This window comes from Schistocerca gregaria, chromosome 4 (genome assembly GCF_023897955.1).
Source record: "Schistocerca gregaria isolate iqSchGreg1 chromosome 4, iqSchGreg1.2, whole genome shotgun sequence".
NCBI classification, from domain to species: Eukaryota; Metazoa; Arthropoda; class Insecta; order Orthoptera; family Acrididae; genus Schistocerca; species Schistocerca gregaria.
The window spans coordinates 499,417,099-499,429,457 of record NC_064923.1 but is presented as its reverse complement, the minus strand read 5'-3'; the positions used below and the strand labels follow the sequence as shown (position 1 = coordinate 499,429,457).

Genomic DNA, 12,359 nt, shown 5'->3' with positions numbered 1-12,359 from the left:
GGGAGGCGTGAGTTGGTCAAGAGAAGAAAGGAAGAGGGAGATTGCTTTGAGAAAAGAGATAATGGTGTATTAATGGACTGGAGTCTGAAGCCATGGAGGTGGGGGACTGGAAGTGGGTGCGAGACAGGGGCTGGTTAGAAGATATTGAGGCCAGGGCAGCAGGATCAAAATGGGGATGTGGAGGAGAGTGCCACTGGCTGATGACCAGACCCATAATATGTAAGACTGCGCAGAAGACACAGCAAAATTGGTACACAGTTCCAGTTCTTTGGGGAACAACTTGATCACATCCACTGCTAGGGTTCTGACTAACTTACAGTGTAATATGAAATGAACATTCTTTCCACAACACTTCCCACCTCTCCACAAGTGTTTATATGCAGCCTACCAAATCTATGAAATAACCTGGATCAGCCTTATGCTACACTTACTCCCAATCCCTTGCCACATGGGTCACATCTCAGCAGAAGACCAAAGTGCAAGTTCACTCCTATGCATCCACATAGCTCATTTTATTCCACACTCATCACAGGAATTACACGTACTATCAGAGCCAGTCACATGTGCGAAAGCTGTCATGTCATGTCTAACTGGTGCTCTTAATTTCAACAGAACTGTGGGAAAGCAACCACTTTTACTGCACAGTAACGGTGGTCAGTGAGCAGGAGAGAGGTACTTCCCTTACTCACCTACCCTGCCTCAAGGTCATGTTGAGGCACTGTATGTACTCATAGCAGAGAAAAAATTAAACTGCTGTGTAAATTTTATAATACATTCACAGAATAGTGTAGGACGATGAAGATGTATGAAATACTAAGTCTGAGCTAAATCCAATCTGTAGTTTATACACAAATAAAAGTATATTCACTTCCAGCAAGGGAGAGAGATACAAAGCTGCATTTTTATGTAAAAATAGAATGTACAAAGTTTGGTGAAATTATCTTCTGTACTTTTAAAGAAACAGAAAACCAAATTTGAAAATACAAACAAACAATAGAAAACTTAGCAGCTTAACCTGTTAGATAAAAATAAGCCTGAGTATAGAAAATATATTACTTTATGCAATATAATATTTAATGAGGATGTACAAAATTACAGTGCTGGTAATTTATTTTTCAAAGATACATCAATACTACAAAGGACAGTTAATAGGCAAAAGCCCACTAAGCTTCCACTGGAAAAATCATAACAGTTCTCCACCCATATTATAAAAATCGATGGATGCAGTCAGGAGATTGGACGGAGGGCGGGAAACGAAAAAAGTAAAAGTACTGGTTGGGTTGATGGAATAGAGGGTAGTGTAGTGCTGTAATTGGAACACGAAAGAGGCTAGATGGGTAATGACAATGACTAATGAAGGTTGAAGCAAGGATATATTGCAGGGAGAGTTGCCATCTGAGCAGTTCAGAAAAGCTGGTGTTGGAGGGAAGGATGCAGATGGCACAGGCTGTGAAGCAGTCGTTGAAATGAAGAACATTGTGTTGGGCAGCATGCTCAGCAACAGTGTGGTCCGGCTGTATATTGACCACAGTTTCTGTTAAGTCTGTACATTGTGCTGCCATCTGCAGCAGATATATCTTAACTGTAAGGTAAAATGGACGAGTAAAAATAAAGGAGTGTGAGCAGAAGTTTTACTGTGTCCTTGATTTCAGATTTCACTAGTGTTTATCAACATTCTGGTGCTGAAACCTGGCAGAACATGAAGAGATAGAGTGCTACTACACATTAAAGAGGACTTGATGCCGGCGGAGAAGGTTTTGAGTGACTTCAATCTCAAAATCTGGTACAAAGTTAAGTTGCGGCATTGCTCGGAAACTGTAGCAAAGGACACTACAGGTCGATTGATTTGAATGTGATGTCACTTGGTGAATATTTGTTGGTGGCAGAGCAATAGAGGGCAGTTGGCATATTATTTGCAAAAAGCAAAGGGGACTTGCTAAAGTATTGGTAGACTGCAGCGCCATCTGTTAGCAACCGCGACCACTACTAAAGGTTGTGGAAGTTGAAAACTGCATGGCCGCACCATTTGTTGAGAACTACAAACATCACTAGGGGGCTGTTAACGGTTCACACTCCAGGACAGCACCATCCCTTAGCGACAGCATCCAACTGACGGGGTGTCTTGACCTTGAATGCATTCTCACAACAGAAAGCAAAGCCACCAACTCTCCATGACAGAAGCAGTAGCTACAAACTTGGGGAGGCTGCGCCAGAAGCGGACGACTTTGCGATTGAATGCGACACGTTTTGTCAGCCAAATAAACTCCTTTGATGGTTCTAAAGCTGCAGAAGAAATCGAACACTTACAGGAATGCCTACAGGAAACATTAGAAGAGTTGGCCTGACGATACAATACAGGACTTGCTGGATGACTTTGAATACGAAGCTGACACTGAAGCTTGTGAGGAATATACTGATAAATGCAAACGCGCCCTCCGAAAGGAGCGTGCTCATGGGACAGGAATGCCATGTCAGCGGCTCAACAACACACCTGTATGGACATAAAATTGCCTACTATCTAACTGCACCCATTTTCAGGGGACATAGAAGCTTGGCCTCGATTTTTGGAGAAGTTCACAGCCTCCATAGACGAGAATCCGATGGCGTCAACAATGAACAAGCATATACTCCTCTGTGGTTACCTTGATGGGGAACCTAAGGACTTGGTCAATGGCATTGCTGTTACAGCTGATACATATGAGCAGACGAAGCATATTTTGAAATCCAAATATTGGGATAAGAACAGAATAATCCAAAGTCACCACCTGGAATTCTTCGAGAATCTTAACACTACGACTTCAGGCAGTCCAGAGACCCTCAATTCCACCTACATTGAGCACCATAAGCGCATCCAAGCACTACGAGCACTAGGAGAAAATGTGGACTTTTATGGGAGAGTGCTTGCACCCAAACTTCTTTGAGCCTTTCCTGAAGAAATTTGCAAAAATTGGCTTGTGCATGCCTGAAGGCAAAAGATTGAAGAAGGGAACCTCACCCACATTAAAGAGTTCCTAAATTAAGAGGTGGAAGGAGCTATCACCACACGCAAAATTCGCGGAGATACTGTTCTACATGAAAATTATTTACCAACAGCATCTGCCTTCCATGTAAAGGTTAAAACAAAGAGGGGCAAGAAGAAACAACAGAATTCAGAACACTTCTGTGTGTATTGCGGTGAAAGAGGGCACTGGGGCCAAGACTGCCAAAAGATTGCAAGCTTGCAGGCAAGAATAGATGCCCTCAAGACAATGAACCGTTGCTTCCTATGCCTAAGATGTGGCCACAACAGGAATCAGTGTTTCAAACGGGGAAAGGCATCCTGTACGAAATGTAAGGGAGGAGCATCACATTTCCATTTGTAGTAGCCATACCACAACAGTAAATAAAATTGAAAGTATGACTTTCAACTTCACATACCTGCAGACTGCTCGTGTGAGTATCACAGGACCAACTGGTAAGAGCAAGAAGACACGTGCCATCCTGGACACAGGGAGTCAGTCGAGTTTCATTCACCATCACCGATCAAATCTCTCCAACTAAGTGTCATTGGAAGCACTATTCTGGAGATAACTACTTTCGATCCACTTACAGTTCATCACTCTCAAGGAAGAAGGTGCAGTTTAATATGATGGGGTGCTTCACTAATTCCCACATATCAGTGATAGCCCTTGAAAGCACAAATAATTTTTCACAGCAATCTACAGTGCCACAAGATGTAGAAGATATGGCCTTGAGATCCTGATAGGAGATGATTATTACTGTAGAATCGTGACTTTGGAACAACCAATCAAGGTATCACCATCATTAGTTCTTCTCCCAACAATCTTCGGATATGTTCTCAGCGGAAACAGATCTAGCACCACCGTCAGCAGAGCAACTGTCAACTTTATTCAGGGCACCTGCAGTGATATGTCTGATGACTCCGTGCGCCGATTTTGGAACCTGGAGACAACTGGGATAACAGAACAACAAGAGCGAGCATTAACACGTATGGACCACCCTATTTATCAGGAATTTCAAGAGTCATACTGAGTGGAATATGGCCACAGAGTTGTATCCCTCAAAAGAAGGATATGCTTCTCTCCTGCAACCGCACAACTGCTGAAGTGCGCCTTCACTCCTTACAAAACATGCTGCGAGGGAATGAAGAGCTGAAGGTCATTTACCATGAGACCAAGTCGAAATATATTGAGAAGAACCAGGCAGAGGTAGCACATGAGGACTGTACTGCTGGAAACACATTCTACCTGCCACACCACATTGTGAAGAAATGCATTAGTGGAAGTGTGAAGTACAGAATAGTCTTCGATGCATCCTCACATGAGCCAGAGTCTCTATCACTGAATGATGCCCTCGAAAAGGGACCAAATTTACATCCGGGTATTCTGGCAATCCTATTACGATTCCGCACACTTCCAGTGGGACTAGTGTGTGATGTGGACTAAGCTTTCCTGCAGTTAAAGTTGAATGAAGAAGACAGAGACCTCACGAGGTTCTTTTGGTATTGTGTTGAGCAAGCTGGAAGTGATGCCTACATGACCCCAAATGATGTGATTACATATCACTTCAAATGTTTGCCATTTGGACTTGCACCAAGCCAGTTTCTTTTGTCAGCTGCCATAAAGGAGTTAGAAGCACTAAATAGTGAAACATATCCACAAGCTTCAGGGCTTGTTAACAACTCAGTATTCATGGACGATTTCATGGCGAGTGTTAGAGACAGCGACAACGCTGCAACTGTTTACCATGAACTGACAGAACTCTTCCAGCACATAAGTCTTCCATTATCCAAATGGGCGACTAATTCGAATGATCTGAAGGCAATATGGGGTGTCAAAAGGCCTTGAAACAAAGTCCACAACCCAAGTTTTAGGCATTAATTGGAACACGGAAAATGACTATCTGCAGTGACTGTAAGAGGATAGCTGAAGATCTAAAGGACAAACTGGTTACCAAGAGAAATTTTCTTCGAGCAGCTGCTCAGTTTTATGACCCCCTGGGTGTGTTCACTCCTGTTGGGATCGTTTCAAAGATAATTTTCCAAGACACATGGCTGAGGGGTCTTATATGGGAGGAAGTTTTGCCCACAGATCTTGCATGTCGTTGGCACTCATGGGTCTCAAAGCTTCATCACTTGTCATCAGTGCATATTGCTAGATGGATAGGGACGCTAGTACAGGTGGCTCTGTGGAGGTGCATGTATTCTGTGATGCACCTGAAAGAGGCTACGGCGCTGTTTTGTATATAAGGACAGCTACTGAAACTGGATACACTGTGCACCTTGTCTGTAGCAAGAACAGACTGACCCCTATCAAGAAGGTAACTCTACCCAGGCTGGAGTTACTTGCTGAAGGCTGGAGTTACTTACTGCATTGGTCAGATCACAACTCCTTCATTACTTCTGCCAGGAAACAGGGTTTGATGCCAACAAAGCTACCTTGTGGAGCGACTCGACAGTCACTTTGGAATGGGTACGGAGTGATCCAAACAAATGGAAAACATTTATTTGTAATTGAGTGACAGAGATATTGACATACACCACACCCAGCCAATGGAGGCACTGTCTGGGAAGCCAAAATCCTGCAGATCATCTCACACAGGGACTAGAAGCAAATCTGATAGCCACTCTTGATATCCGGTGGGGTGGTCCGCCTTGGCTTTCAGAAGACAAGCAGTTCTGGCCACTGGATATCTCAGCCCCACCTCCATCAATGCCAGAAGCCAAAATGACAGCAAATATCACTCTGATCACCATCACTGAACCACTACTGGACATTGCAAGGTTTAGTTCATATTGGCGAGTACTGCATATAACTGCCTTTATATTTCGATTTATCAGCACAACAAGAAACAAAAATAGAATCTCCGGCAGTTTTAATGCTTTGGAATTACAAAATGCCCGCACCTACTGGATCAGAAGAGTTCAAGAGGAACTATTCACTAGTGAACTGTGCACTGTGTAAGGGAGAAAAACTGCCCAAGGAATCAAAGACTGCTCGATACAATCCCTTTATATCGGATGGCATCCTTCGTCTTGGTGGTAGGCTGCAGTGTGCTGCACTGTCACACTCACAGAAGCATCCAATTATATTGGATGGATGTCACCATTTCACTGAGCTTCTCATCAGCCACACACATGTAAGACTGCATCATCTCGGTGTGCGGATTGTGTTAGGGGAACTGCGAGAAGAATTTTGGATTCTGTGAGGATGACAAGCTGTTCAGAGAGTTCTTCACTCTTGCCTACCGTGCAAGATAATACACAGTCGCCCATATGAAGAGATGGAGGCCCCACTACCAGTGGACAGAGTTCAGCCTTCAAGACCATTTGCAGTAACAGGCATCGATTTTGCCAGACCATTATACGTCAAATCTGGACATCAAACAAAAAAAGTCCTAAATGGTCCTATTCACATGTGGAACAACACGGGCCATTCATATTGAACTTGCAACTGATATGTCCACTGACAGATTTTTGATGGCCGTGCAACGCTTTGCAGGATGTAGGAGCCAACCAGTCACTGTCTACTTAATGCTACAACTCAGAACTGTCAGAGCTTTTCAAAACCATGCAGCTTACTGACGTACAGCTCTACTGTGCCCACCATGGAATCACTTGGAAATTCATCATGTGATGGTACAATGAATGCACATTTTATTGACATATTTTGTACTATTTTTTAACAAGTTTTTATTGGGTCATTTTTTAAACGTTTCTTCAGAACAAGTTTTGCATTTGATTTGAACTTACATTCTGATAAGCCTGAAACTTGAAATATTCAACATAGCACCAAAAGCTTTCCTTCTCATCCTGTACGGTAAGTCTCCCCTGACCCGTGGTCCTGGGTGACTTTCCCGAAATCTACCCCTTTTCCTGGGCCTCTCCAGTCCTTTTCCTTCACCTCTCTTCCTTCCCCTTCAAGCCTTCTGCATGAAGAAGGAGCTACTGGCTCCAAAAGCTTGCCAATTACAATTCTGCTGCTACTCGATGAGTACATTTTTTAAAATCTATCCAGTTAAATAATTTGTCAATAATTGATTGTTTTCAGAGGTTACTCTGTGTACCACTGCTATTTCCCTCTTTTCTTGTTCCAGTCACGAAAGTTTCATAGTAATACGGATTGCTAGTAAGACACCGTGTGAGTTACACTCTCTCTCATTTTTTCTTTCATGGTCTTTTTGAAAAATACAAGTAGGAGGAAGTAGTATATTGGTTCACTCATGTGAAAAACTGAAATAACTCTGAAATTTACCATATATGCGGTAGTAATCTCAGAAAAATGTTTGAAATCGAATGAAAAATTTCACACACACAAGACTAAAAAGCAGAAAAATATTTAATTAATTAAAAATCTTTTTTAATATAATAAGTTTTTGAAATGGACTAAAAAGTGTAGAATAATTTATCCTAGCCCCACAGTGTCCTAACCCCATACTAATAGCTATTAAAAATTCACAAACACAGAAATCCGTACTGACGAGATCTGTAAAACTTAAAAAGAAAAATGTAGGATGTATGCAACAAATAATGGCAAGGAGTATAGAGAGTAGCTGCCGTTAAGAAAAATCAAACAACAATTCATGTCATTTGCAGTGCACTAAAATTCTTAGTGACTTAGGTGACCTATTTATGGAGCAATTATCTATTACACCCACCCTGCATTTTTCATTTGACACTTAACAAGTATTGTCACAGCTATTAAAAATTCACAACCATAAATTTTTAGGTCTATTTGCATGGTGTTAGTAATTTGTATGGGGCTAGGAGAAAATATCTTACACATTTTTGTCTGTTTCAAAATCATCTTACCTTAAAAATATTTTTTATTTAAATAATCTTGATGTTCAGTGTGCATGTAACTAGTGTTTGTAGATCATGACTAAACTAATTGTGGATTATTGCTACATCTGAACATGGCAGTTAACATGCTGAAACCAGTAATGTGAATGTAAGCATAGCCTTTGTAGCATCTGTCACAGTCAATAAAATTCTTCTGAATCTGTGACCATACTGTAAATGTGCAAAACTTCATTTTTTTTTTTTTTTGCACTAACAATACTGTCACAGACCGGAAAAAATTTTATTTACAGTATTGTGAATGTTTATAGTAATTAGTGGTGATCTCCACATAATAAAAATTATCTGAGCATAAATAAGTTGCTAAAGTCCATGTTATTTTGCCCAAAGTCTTCACATTAACAACAAATAACTGCTCTCAGTAGGGTGAAATCTGATTTCTGATACAACAAACAGAAACATAATCAAATTCTTTTATAAAATATTAATTAGAGAAGATTATTCTTGAATTGCCAGATTAGCACATAACATACCAAATTAGAAATAATTAGCAGAGATGATTGCAGGGCTGCTAGCACAGATATAGATTTTCTTTTACTTCTGACTAGTACAGAATAGTTCAGATCCAGATACAGTTAAATTACTGTTCAGACAGAGCATAAGACTACTCTGGTGGTATCACAACATGTGAGAAAATGTAGGTTTCAAGGTAGAAATGAGCACCATAGCAACGGAACAAATGAGCTCACTCACTTTCAAACTTGGTGAATATTTCCTGGGCAAAACTGTCCATTATTTCAGTGACAAAACTGCAAGTTGTTAGACTTGTGCTTTAGTTGTGGTGACAATCAGATACGAATGAATATGTGGCTTGAAATAACACTTCACGTTCAACATGATAACTAGAAAAATAATATACTCTCTAACACAAAAACATATGCAATCAAGTCTTGTTTGCTAGGTAACCAAATAAATGAATAAACAAGGAAAGCCATGGCTGTCACTTGTTATCACTACACAGCTTCCTTTGGGAAAGCGGAGCAATGTCCTCGATTGATGCCAGAGTGCCATCCATGAACCGCAGCGGGAAGTGTACCTGTCATCCACAATGCATTTGACACTGAGTCAGAGTCAGTGAAGGTTCTGGTGGATCTGCTTGGTGACAGGTAGAGGTTTCATCTGGTTGGGAGATGTGGGTGTGAACATCCTTGTATGACAAATGCTGGTGGCTTTACTCTGTCAATGGGAACAGTGTTCATATTGCTGTTTACAAGGATTTCAAGTGTTTTTTCACCTCCGTTAATGAAGTGAAGGGTACCAGTTATCAGTGAGGGTCGTGTCAGTGGCAGTTTGTTCGCAACATTACATGTGTACAGTAAAATAACTCTCAATGTTTGAAGGATTGTGGAGTACAAAAGCATGATGCTTGTCGTGGCCAGATCTGCATAATACTTTCTCTGAGGTGGGTGGTGAATTCTGGTGTATTAGTGCTGTCCATCAAAAATGCATGTGAATGGGTGAGCTCACTGGGAAGCTGTAGGACTTCCTGATGTACTAACTCTGCTGGTGAGACATCCCGCTCCAGTTTGCACAAATTGTGTAGGACGAGCAAAACCAATGGTAAGGCAGATGTCCAATTTGATTCATGGCACAGTAGGGCGGCTTTAAGTGACCGGTGCCAGCATCTAGCATTCCATTATTGTCAGGGTGGTAACTTCTTCTGTGGTGCACAGTCCTGTGAAATTAGTCAGTTGGGCAAATAGAGTGGATTTGAACTGCTGCCTTCTGTCGTTATGTGGAGTTGGCTCCCAAAACGAGAGATCCAACGCAACACAAGTGCAGTGGCTAGTGTCTCAGTAGAAATGTTATCCACCGGTATGGCTTCTGCCCAGCATGTAAAAAGGTTTGTTACTGTCAGTAGGTAATGCTGTCCCACTGAAGGAGGCAGTGGACTTATTACATCAAAATGAACATAAGCAAATCATGCTGCTGTTCTAGAAAATTTCCTATCGGCACAGGAACAGGGCAAGGTTCCCTGCTACACTGGAATTGTATGCATACGGGAGCCAGGTTCAACAATCCTTTTGTATTCCAGGCCACACGAAATTGCTAGCTACTAGTTTAATTGTTGCCCTCACGTTGGGGTGGCGTAAGTTATGTAATCTTTCAAAGACTTGCTTGCATAGTGCAAAAGGAATGAATGAGTTTTCCCATACAAAATCTTGCAGTACAACTTCTCATTTGAGGCTGGACCATCAACAAGCTTAAGTTGAAAACCAGATGTAGTATCTTTTAAAAAATCCTGGAATTCCCGGTCAGAATCTTCTGCTTGAGCTATCTGCCTTAATTCCACTGTCTTCATGATACTGCTCACCCAGGACAGGCAGTCTGCCACTACAGTGACAATTCCTGATATATGTATCAATGGTAAAATTGTGCTCTGAATTCTAGCTGACTGTATTGTCTTGGGGAACATTCATTATCATTTTGTTGAAAGCCACACGTTAGGTGTTCATAGTTTGTATAAATAATGAAATCTCTCACTTCTAACTGTTTAATGGATTCGTAAACCGCCAATTGCCAATAGCACTCCATTGTTGCTGGGCCGCAGAGTGTTTTAGTGAAAAGAATGCAGGAGGCTGCCAGGTGTTGTCTACATAATGTTGCCATTCAATACTGACTGCTGTTTGGATAGTGCTGCTACGAGCAAAAGAGGTACTTCTGAAGCTGGATGAGCAAAAAAAGATGCATCTGCTATAATTTTCTTATCTGCTTCGAAAACACTGGCGTTTTGCCTTTAATCTTAGGACCAGCTAATGGTGCAGTAAGACACTCTGTATTCTGCCACATGATGCGGTCAAAGTCAATAAAAGTTAAGAACTTCATGGAATCTTCAGTTTTTTAGCAGTTTCCAGCCATGGAATGCTGAAAATAGCTTTGATTTCCTCTGGTAATGGCAGACCTGGCTGATGAAATGAGATAGCCTAAAAAGGTAATCTCCGCCTGACCAAAAACATACGTTGAAGTGTTCAGCACTGCTCCATATATGTCAAAGCGCTTAAGTACCTCAATCAGGTCCTGTTTGTGTTCATCTGAGGGGTGCTGAAAAAAATGATTATATCGTCAAGACATGCGAAGCAACACTGCAAGCCTTGTAAAAATGAATCTACTAAATCTCAGCCATGTTTGAGCAACATTTCTCAATACGAATGCTATAAACGGGTTTTTTGAAAAGTCCAAACAGTGTTACAATATCAATTTTCCAAATATATCTTTCAGTTACAGCAGAGAACCAGTGTGGTGATCCTGTATTGTCGTAATATTCAGGGTATGGTAATCACCACATGACCATGCTGAATTGTTCACTGTTGATCTAAATGTGGGTGACAATCAAGATCAAATAGACGGGTGAACGGTGCATTCCTTCAACATTGTATCAAATTATTCTTTGGCAATGGCGTAACAGTCAGGGGTAAGAAGCCTGGGCCTGCATGAAATCAGTAGGCCTGCAGCAATGTTGATATAATGTACAGTGTTGTGACACACCTTATGTGGGACCCCAGGAGGCTTCGTGATGCCAGGAAACTGTTCTATATGATACCAAGAAACTGTTACAGAGGTCCGTTGTATCCACTGCCCTTTGACTGGATCAATTTGGCGTCATGTACTGCCACACTACAATGGAAGCCGTCAGGAGATAGTCTGGTAACACTGTCTATTAGATGAGCATTGGCGAAGTTCAGCAGCAGATGATAATGTGCTAAAAACCTAGTTTGGTTACAGCCAACAAAGTGAAATTTCACACCATGGAGCATCGAGGTGTCAGGTCCAGCTCAGTGTGTTGCGTTCCATGTCCATGTCGCAATGGTTGAATTATTAAGCCCAAAAGACAAAACGAGATGGCTGATTGGTATTTGTGTCACTGGGTCCATGGCAAAATACTTAGGTTGGAACCTGTGTCCACCAAAAACTTGCATCCTGTCTTATGGTCTGTGATGGAAGAGGTGCAAGGATGACGACTGGCTATCTGGAACAGTTAATTCCACATGTTGTATACTACTGAGGTAGGTACATGAAGAGGTTCACTTGTGTGTTTGATCTTCAGACTTTTTGTGGAACCAAATCAGGTCTGTCCTGGCTGAATAGTCGGCTGCTGGGAAGTTCGCTGAGGTACAACTTCTCCATCTTCCCAAACCGTCCTCCATATTTCTGGTTGGAGAGCAGTTCACCCATCTCCTTACTCAGCTTGTCAAGTTTGTTCAAAAGACTGTCATAATCTGCTCATGTTACCATTGAGGAGCTATTACATGCCATCATACTTCCTGTACAGGAGGTCTGTATGATTGTGTTCTGAATCCGGTGTGCCAGATCCGTTACGGCATCGAGTGACATCTTTGTTTGTAATGCTATAGTGGCCTTCACCTGTGTTGGCAGATGCCTACTTTAAAATGTACACAGTAACGAATTGGGTACCATGCATGCATCAACCTTGCTCCTTTAATGACAGAGGTACTGGGATGATTGCCTGCCGGTGAAGTTCTCTTGTGCGAGAACCTGCCAC

At 41.8% G+C, this 12,359-nt stretch overlaps 1 protein-coding gene across 2 annotated transcripts in view; it reads right to left on the bottom strand.

The window, feature by feature from the left end:
• LOC126267167 (anaphase-promoting complex subunit 5) overlaps positions 1-12,359 on the bottom strand; it is a 151,306-nt gene that overhangs the window by 14,960 nt on the left and 123,987 nt on the right. The window lies entirely within an intron of this gene.